This window comes from Coffea eugenioides, unplaced genomic scaffold (genome assembly GCF_003713205.1).
Source record: "Coffea eugenioides isolate CCC68of unplaced genomic scaffold, Ceug_1.0 ScVebR1_23;HRSCAF=104, whole genome shotgun sequence".
In the NCBI taxonomy this organism is placed as follows: Eukaryota; Viridiplantae; Streptophyta; class Magnoliopsida; order Gentianales; family Rubiaceae; genus Coffea; species Coffea eugenioides.
This window is the reverse complement of record NW_020862884.1, coordinates 1,008,784-1,016,591: the sequence shown is the minus strand read 5'-3', so window position 1 is coordinate 1,016,591 and position 7,808 is coordinate 1,008,784.

Genomic DNA, 7,808 nt, shown 5'->3' with positions numbered 1-7,808 from the left:
AATTATCCCACCATCCTTGATCATACCCGTTTGAATAAGGGTCATACTGCATTTGATATTGGGGTGGAAAATCTCCGAAAGTATCAATTGGAGCACTTAGATTGTCTTGAAATGCGGGGCATGTGTCAGTTGAATAACCTGAGTCAAAATAAGTTCCACAATTTGCAACAGCCCATTGATCATTAGGAAAAACATGACTCTCATAACCCCATTCAGGAACAAAGTCCAGTCTATCATCAAAATATGGAATGTTAGCAGCCATAAAAAAAATAAGAGAAAAATAAATTGAAAATAAAAACAAGGTGAACTCAAAAAGAAACAAATCAATCTGGCACCAGTCCCCGGCAACGGCGCCAAAAATTGACAGGTGCCGAACCTGTGCAATAATAAATACCTACTCGAGAAAAATACAGATTTTGTATATAGCGGTGAGTAGGGTCGAATCCACAGGGACTGGGGATAATTCGTTTCTTCTAGAGTCCAAAGTATGGGGGGTTTTGGATTAAATGCTAACTAAATAAATTAACTGCAGAAAATAATTAATTAAAAGAAATGATTGGGGAAACTCTAGCCAAGGGTACACATCAGAAATGGTTCATGCACTGATCATTGATGCAGAAATAATTCCAACATTTAGCAATAGATTAGTTATAGTTGTCATGCACGCGATAAACAACCAACCCTTCCTTAATTTCTCGATAGCTAAGGTACGACCGTTAGCTATTTCTCTAACCCAAAAATAACCCTAGGTACGACCGTAGGATTTAATTTCTAGATTGCATTAATAATTAGAAAGGCCCAATCCTAACCAACAAACACGCTACGAGGGTTTGTTTAAATTAGATCATATGCTCCCCTGACATAAACCCAATTACGCCAGTTGCTACTGAGGTAGAGATAACGAACAATTACGGATTCAATTACCCCTATTTAGCAAAAATAGCCTATATGAATAATTAATTATTGCGCACTAATCAATCATACACAAGGCCATAGCAATTAAAATCAAGGAACATATAAATACCAATAAATGAAGAAAATAATTAAAACAGATTCGATCTCACAGTAGTTGTCGAACCAAATCGTCAGTTGTCCCCTTGACTAGAAAAGCTTAACCACGCCTCATGAGAAAATCTCCCCGTTGGGGAATATTGTCGAACACCTGGCGTGTGTCAGAGGCCAATCTAAGGAAAGAAAGAAAAGAAACTAAAACTAAAGCCCTAGATGTCTTTTGCTTCTGTACGTTGTCCCCTTTTAAAGCAACAAAAGAAAGATGACTAAAAGCTATCTAGGTGGTCCCCACACATGTGGACAAAGCCTCCAAAGTACTTCTTTCTCCAAGTCTCTCTACGTAGCTTCTTTTGAAGAGCCCAAATGACTAAATGCCTTTCACTAGCTTGTGGTCCCCACCAATTCAAGGGCCCAAGAATTGAAACCCTTAGAAGTTTCCATATTTTCCATAAAATCCCTCCTTTTTGGTAGTTTTCTACTTCATTCCTGAAATTAAGTCCAGATACCAAATATGAGTAAATATTAACAATTAAGCAATATTTGGCAAGGATAAAAAGGGAGATTAATAATAAAATAACCAATAATTAACACCCTATCATTACGCCAACAGACTCAAGTCTTCTAATCCTTGCAGAAAAGACATGCAGTGTGCTAAATACAAGCTTAAAATTATAGACTTAAAAAGTAAGTCAACAGCAACTATTTGATCCTTTCTAACAAGTTTTTGAGTGAAATGGAGAATATTTTTTGAGTAACTATTTTTTTAGACATTATTTGTTTTGAGTGGTACAAAATATTAGAATTGACTAATGATTTTAGAGACAAGTAGACAAATTAAGAAAAAGATGATACTAGAGGGTGAAGTGCAAAATAACTATACGTCAAGGGGATTTACTGCAATTAACTCTTAAGGGTATCAATGTCTTTTTGATATTTTCATTACGTAATGCTAGAGTTGACTAACAATTTAGGGGTAAAATGAGGAAAAAAAAACGTTAGAGCGTAAAGTGCAAAACTAGTTAAACCTTAAGAGAAGTTTTTGTGATCTCTTGTTTCCCCAACAGACCATATTTATTTTTTACTGAATTAATAGTTATTGGATCTTAAGGAAACAAAAAAGAATTAAAACATGATGTTCATGAAGGAGAAATAATAATATAATAAAAAGTAATATATAATAAAAAATATAATAATACAACAACTTCAAAAAAGCAATATATAATAAAAAATTAAAAAATACAGCAGAAAATTCATAAAAAAATCTCATTTTTTATGCATTTTGATTTTTTGAGTTTGTTAAATACAACAACTTCAAAAAAGCAATATATAATAAAAAATTAAAAAATACAGCAGAAAATTCACCAAAAATTGACAGGTTGTCGAAGCCTGTGCAATAATAAAACCTGCTCAAACTAAAAGTGATTTCTGTAGATAGCGGTGAGCAGGGTCGAATCCACAGGGACTGGGAGTAATTATTTCTTTTCAAGTTCACAGTGACAAGGGGGTGTTTTTGTGCAGAAGGTGACAATCAAAGAAATTCAAATAAAATCTAAGAAACTACTAAAAATTAAATAACAAATTACTAAAATCTAATGAGTGATAATTAAGGATCTAGCCAAGGAATAACTTCAGCAATGGTTCACCTAATTGATCATCGATAAGCAAAGGCAATCCCAATTATTTACTAATAAATAGGTTATAACTGCCAAACAAGCGATGACAGTCAACCCCTCCTTACTGTGTCGATGATTAAGGTACGCCCGTTAATCACTGCTCTAATTGAGAAATAATCCTAGGTACGCCCGTAGAATTTAATTCCCCAATTGCCTTACGTATTAGAGGAGCCCTATTCTAATCAAATAACGCACTACCAGGGTTATTTTAGATTAGCCTGCGTATTCCCCTGACACAAGTCTAATTATGCCAGTTGCCACTATTTTAGAGCAATTAAACAATTACGGATTTAATGCCCTAATTGACAATAGATTATCCAATCAACTAATTATCTGGATCCAAGACAATCAATTAATTAAATAACCATAAACATAGCAACCAAGAAATATGCGGATACCAATAAATGAAAGAAAAAGATAAAATTAAATCGATCTCACAAATTTTAGGCGACCCAGAGCCTTCGTTGTTCCTTGACTAGAGTGAGGGAATTAGTTCATAATTGATGAACAAAATCCACACAAAATTGAAACAAGAGTCGCGGCCATCAACTCCGAAATTGGGAAATGCAATTCACTCGAAGGAATAAAGCAAAGTAAAGTAACAATGGATGATTTAGTCTTCAGTGCTCCTGACTCACGTAGGAGGTAGCCACAAAAGATTCCAAGGAAAAGTCAAAAGCTCTCCACTACAAGACGAAGGAGACCAAACGGTCAAAGGAAAAGCTAAACTATAAAAATGGAAAAACTAAGAGGGAAGCCAGCTCCCTGCTGTGCGGCGGCTCCCCCAGGGGGAAGAAGAAGACTCCCTTTCGGTTAGCCCTTCCAAAATAAAGGGCAGGAGATCTTTTTTTCTTTGCCAACACTGCCCTTGGGCTAAGCTCTGTGACTTGGGCCCCTTTTCCCCACAAATTGGCACTTGTTATCGTATTTTCGTTCTACTCCCTGAAATACATGTAAACTACGAAAAGTGAGTAGAATCTAATAATTAATCCATATCAGGTCAGGTAATAGGGAAAATTAATAATAAAATAAATGACAAAATCGCACCCTATCAATTCCCCCCACATCTAAACCATGCTTGTCCTCAAGCATAAGAACATTAAACAAGTGCCAATATTTGACAGTAGCTATTGCTCTATCTACCAAATTACCAAGATACCAAGAAAAATAATAATCAAGCATCAATGGTCAAGTCCAAGAAGCATCACTCCGGTTAGCTTCTAAACCACAAATTTCTCCAATTTCAGGTTAACTAATCTAAGAAAAAGGAATAACGCATAACATTTATCAGCAAATGGTCCAACTATTAACCAAAATCTCAACATTAAACCATAATTCGGCAAGCTGACTTTTATTACACACTAACACAACCTTCACTTTTTTTTCACATTTTTTTTCTACTTTTCTCTTTTTTTTTTTTTGAATAGTAACAAAAGACTTAGTCGCTAGCCATTAGAGCCTTTTGACGCGAACTCCAACATTGGCCAGATGAAGGAGCCCGGTTACTCAGCTTCTATCGCCACGTGACCACGTACTCATAGCAATTACTACTTTTTGACGCGGGAATCGACACTTTTAGGTGCAGATCCCCGGTTACTCAGTAGTAACTAATAGCGGAGTACAGTCAAGTTTATGCATAGCTAAAAATCACAAAAACTCAATATAACACAAGAACCAAAAGAAAACTTGCATCAGCTAGCCTCATTTTCAAACATGGAGAACTAAAGTTAATAACCGGACCAATTCACTAAAAATACCAACAATCATTCCCTATGCCTAAGAAAGTTAACCAAAAATTATAAGAGTAAAACAATTATTGATATTCACCAAAGAGATGTTCTTGAATTCAACCACATTAACTTGATACCCTTTTATTATTAAAATTGGCAATAGTAGAAACAGAGACAATAATCCAACATCAAACCTTGGCATGCACTTACGAGCCAATCACTAAAAAGAAAAAAAAATGAACGAGAGGTGGACAAATAACAAACTAAAAATAAAGAACTAGTATAGCTGTCCCCCCCACACCTAGATCCTACATTGTCCTCAATGGAGGGATTAAAACAATTAAAGCGAAGAGGGCAACGAAACTTCCCTCACGAGTGGCCAAAGGATAGGAGGGAACAGTGGAAGGAAGCCGAGCTCTGAGACATCCTTGCCACTTGGCGGGTGATGTTCGTCATTCGTTCATCTACGTTGTGAACCTGTGCTTGTAAGTGGCGCCACTCACCATTGACGCCAATTATCACCCCAAACAACAAAAGACAGAATATCCAACAAAGATAGCAATCACCAACGCACATTCATAGTCACCGGTGTTCCCCAACTCAACAATTAAAAGCAAACACGGGCCACCCAAGCCCAAATATGGTCAACAAAGCAACAGTTGCACTCCAAAACTAACAACCAGCAATTATTATCAACAACTAGAAACTAGCAAGGTCACGTCAATAAGCACAGGGGCTACCCAAATCAGTCAGTCAACAAGCAAACTCGGGCCATCCATACTCTCAACAAATGCATTCTAAAATTTCAACAAATATCTCCAGAAATTTCAACAAATGCTATAGCAGATCAAAGCAGTAGTAAAGCAATAGCCCCAAGTATGTACTAATCCACCAGTTGGGAACCCCGGCCGCTGAGGTCACAAACAATGGTCCCAAAATAGCAATATTAACCAATCACCAGGATGTCTTCCATAATTAATAAATGCTACCAATCTCACAAGTAAAACAAGCGGCCAGATATTCCAATTCAACATGCAAAAGCAGAATCAAATCGCCCAAATGTCACTAGACAGTTGCAGTATTTCAGCTCACCCAAAATCCCAACAAATGGCTCCAGTTGGCCAATAAAAGTCGCAACTCAAAATTATTAATTTCAATGATAACAGCTCAGGGATTGGACAATGATCACTTGGTCAACTAAATAGAAGTATGCAATTGAGGTCCAATTACCTCACCAGTACCACTGGTGTAGTAAACTGTGGAAAAGAAATCACACACTACCACTAGCCGGCCACCGATAAACCAAAATAACAACTATCAATGCCAACAATTGAGAATTTCAACAATCAAAACACAGGCAGAGCTGCCGTCCTAATTAGCAAAAGAAAATTTCACAACACCAGCCCACCCAATGTAGTCAAATCGTAACAAGGGCCCCAATAATATGGCATACCAGTGACAGCATTTCAGAAATTGAACAATTACAACCCAATCACAAAACCTCAGCAGTTAACCAGGTGGCCAACCGAACGAAATGAAGAAATTAGGGGGGGCAACTTCCAATTACCTCCACCGTAGGTAGTAGCCAGACGAAATGGGACAGTAGTGGGTGTCAGTTGTGCCGGAATCGCGTGAGGGGTTGCGGCGGTGTCGATGAAAACAGCGGCGGTCAACGGTGGAGCAGGAGCGAGCGGCGCGCTATGGAGGTGAAGATGGCGGTGGAGCGCGCAAGGTGGGCCGCGACTGGCGACGGAGAGCCGCGCTCTGGTGGAGCGCTGGGGTCGCGGGCGGCGGCTGGTTGCGGACAGTGGAGGCGATGTGGTGGACGGCACTGTCTGGCGGGCGGCGATGCGGGCTGGTGGAGGTCCGCTGAGTGGCGGCGGTGGACCAGAGAGAAGAGAGATGGGAGAGCTGCGGCGGTAGGCTGCTGCGTGATGGGAGTTGCGGCGCAAGTGGGCGGCGGGCAACAGAGAGGGAGCAGGGGAGGAAGAAAGAAGAAAGAAGAAAGAAGAAGAAGAAAGAAAGAAAAAAAGAAAGAAAGAAAAGAAGGAAAAGAAAATTTTTTTTTCTACGGAAATCAATTTTTTTAAAATTTTTTTTTTTTTGAATTTTGGAAACTAAAGCTCGTGATAAGAAAATTTTCTTTTCTTTGTTCTTTTTTTTTTTTTTTTTTGAATCCTTACCTTTCCCGCGAACGTGACGCGGGCACGTCATGAGGGCAAGAAAGCTCTCAGAAGTTTCAGAATTTCTGATCGTGAGCTTCCTGCACGTCCCCACGCGGGCACGTCAAGAGGGCAGGAGAGCTCCCAGAAGTTTCAGAAATTTCTGATCGTGAGCTCCCTGCACATCACCACGCGGGCGCGTCATGACTGAAGGGCACCTATAAATCAGCAAAAACGAAAATTAACACCCAAAATCAGTCAAATTCAAGGAAAGCAGATTTAAACTATGACACGAAACCAATCAAGCAATTAAAAGAAACAATTGGGTTGCCTCCCAATGAGCGCCTTTCTTTAATGTCTTTGGCTAGACATGCTATGCTTGTTCACGGGGGATAAAATCTTGTGGCTCGTTTCAATGCTTCATCTTCAATATGATCCTGGTAACCCTCGTAGATGGAGTAATCTTTGAGCACACGAGTTACGGGCTTCCATGGACTAGTAAATGGCGCTAAACAAGTCAACAATGATCTGCATTCTCCACTCACTCCTCCACCACACGCATTCATCGGTTCAAGATATTTTTCCATTGCCACTCTTAACTTATTCCTGTCATGAAATTTCAAATTTTCTGGTATAATAAAATCAATTTCAGTAACAGGAATTGAAGAAAATGAATTAGGAAAATATTGATTAAGGAGTGGAGAAGATGTCACCGCATTTGGAAATTGTTCACTGGATTCATTCACTTGAATAATTTGATGTTGGAGTCTCATGTCTTCCGCTTCAACTTCCTTTTCAACTGTATCTTTAAATCCGTTTTCTTGAAACTCTTGCAGTTCCATGTCATTTGGCCGGACAATTGCACTCTCATCTTCTTCTAGATCAACAATGGTTTCCGAGGGCAATTCTTCCCTTTGAGAAGCCAATCGATTCACTCTGGATGTCAATAGACATAGTTGATCTGCCAGATAATTCATTGCATCCTTCATCATCTCATCCTCCATTTGTGTCTCCTGTTGGAATTGGTATGTGTTAGTAGCTATTGGTTCAACTATTTCTTCAGGATACATACCTGACATAGATGACGATTCTTGAGACTCATACTGCTGAAAATTCATTGGCCCCGTTGAATAATTATAATTGGAGTTTTCCCACCATCCTTGATCATACCCGTATGGATTAGGGTCATACCACGTTTGAGACCAGGGTGAAAAATCTCCGTAATTATTGAA